We start from the raw sequence: 2,432 nt of genomic DNA on the forward strand, positions 1-2,432 counted from the left end.
ACGAGCGGGCGGCGGAGGGAACCGGGCCAGGCGGGCGAACGGTGGTGGCGGCGCGGGCTCGCGCGGGCCCGATCCGGGTCCTGCGGGCCGCGCGGTGGTGGGAGGCGGCGAATGCCACGTGGCGCACTGCGGTTGGACGGGAGGAGTGGTGCGGACGTGTCCGGCCGGGGCGCGGACATGTCCGGCGGCTGGAGGAGGAAGAAGCTAGGGTTTCGGGGGAAATCATCCGCGAATTTCGGGGGAGGGCACCTATTTATAGATTCTGGGAGTTAGGAGAGTCCAAATGAGGTGCAGTTTTCGCCCACACGATCGTGATCGAACGACCGAGAGCATGGAGGGGGTTTGGATGGGTTTTGGGCCACTTTGAAGGGGTGTTGGGCTGCAACACAAAGAGGGCCTTTACGGTTTCCCGGTTTACCGTTGGAGTATCAAACAGCCTCCAAATGGCACGAAACATGACAGGCGGTCTACCAGTGCTATACCAAGGCCGCTTGGCAAACCTCGGTCCATTCCGAGAATGTTTTTAACACCCGCACACGAAAATAGGCAAAAGGGGGCGCCAGGGAACATAGGAGTGCCGGATTGCAAAACGGACAACGGGGAAAATGCTCGGATGCATGAGACGAACACGTATGCAATGCAATGCACATGATGACATGACAAAATGCAACACGCAAGCAAATGACATGGCAACGAAGGCGAATAACTGGGTGACACCTGGCGCATCGGATCCGGGGCGTTACAACACTCCTCCACTAACAAGAGATCTCGTCCCAAGATCTTAGGACCGAGACGGAAGGGAAAAGGGATGAGGTGAAACAAGAACTCAAGAGAAGAAGCAAAGAATCGAGAGCACTCGAGAAGAAGAGAGGAATGACGAGAATGACGAGAATCAAAAACTCACGGAATCAGATAGATTATGAAACCGCTCTGGTTAGAACGAGATAATAACGAATAAGACTGAAAGGATTTAGGCAGAACTGACATAAGCAACGCAATGCCTCTAGAAGAATTGAATGAAAAGAACTTAGAAGGATTGAATGGAGTTGTTGAGAAAAATCAACAACGAAAAGAATAAGCTTGTTGTGGTCTTATAGGTAACATCTCAAGAACATAAGGTGATAACCGACCATGAACAGAAAATGATTGGATAGCTTAGAAGAACGAAGAAATGCAAAACTCCACTTCAAAAGAATACGGAGAATTAATTACACTTTGAGACGCGAGAAGAAAGATACTTGAACTCTACCAACAAGAATCTTGATGAACTCTTGAAGAATGAATTAAATCATGAAGAACCACCATTAAGAACTCCGGTGACAAAAGGATGATGAGATAGAATGAAGGAAGAAAGAATAATATGAGCCTTGCGGTGATTAAGATGTGGATTCCGACGAAATGGCCGAGGAAATTTGAACTCCAGAAAAGAAAAGATGAAAACACTTGGGACTAGAATTTATTCGTCAAGAACAAACTCCGAAGGAAGGGATTAATCACTTTGAGGAAATAAGAATAAGATTTATTGTATGCTTATCCTTCATCAAATTAAATTGATGACAAGCAATGGATTTGCATATTACTTATTCTTCTTGAAAAGGATTGAGAAGTGACATATCGCAAACTTGAGAAGGTCTTCATGAGCCACCGGTAGGATTGGAAAGAGAATGAATTAAAATGATAATCAAAGAAAAAGAATCTTGAACGAACCACCGTAAGAATTCTGAAATGACTGATGAAAGAGACTGAATCACCAGGGAGAATTAGAAAAACCAATATGCTAGATGGGATTTAGATGCAACAGAACAAAGAGATCACGAGCTGATTAAAGAACACTTGAACGAAGCACCGGGATAAATAGAGAATGATAACTGGAGTGATGGCCTCCGGTGAAAAGAAATGGAAAAACAACTTCTGACATACTCCGGAAGAATGAAGAGAAGAAGGGTTGAACCAAAGGTGAAAAGAATTTGAAAGCGATCTTGGAGATGGCATCTGACTGATGGAATCCATTCTTACGTCCAACTCGAAAAGAATTAGGAATGGCTCCGGAATAATAGAAGAGTCAGGTAAGATCATGGGAAAAGACCTGTGGGTTAGGGCCCACTAAAAGGAAACACCGTTGAAAAGGATTGTTGAACAGATAGATGATGCACCGGAACAACTAAAATATTTGAATGAGGTGGCGACCTTGACTCAATTGGAACACAGACGAATCTCCTGAGATGTCTTGAACACTCTGGAAGGATAAACTGGCGAGAGGAGAACGAGCAGGGAAAACACTTGAGCCGAGGAAAAGAATACAATCACTACCGAAAATTGGAATTGAATCCACCGGAAAAGAGATGAAGAATGTCAAACAAAAGAGAATTCACCGGTTGAAACAATTGACAAAAGACTGAAGAGGCTCGACACGAATGAAATTGATGGTCGAA

This window comes from Triticum dicoccoides, chromosome 2B (assembly GCF_002162155.2).
Source record: "Triticum dicoccoides isolate Atlit2015 ecotype Zavitan chromosome 2B, WEW_v2.0, whole genome shotgun sequence".
In the NCBI taxonomy this organism is placed as follows: Eukaryota; Viridiplantae; Streptophyta; class Magnoliopsida; order Poales; family Poaceae; genus Triticum; species Triticum dicoccoides.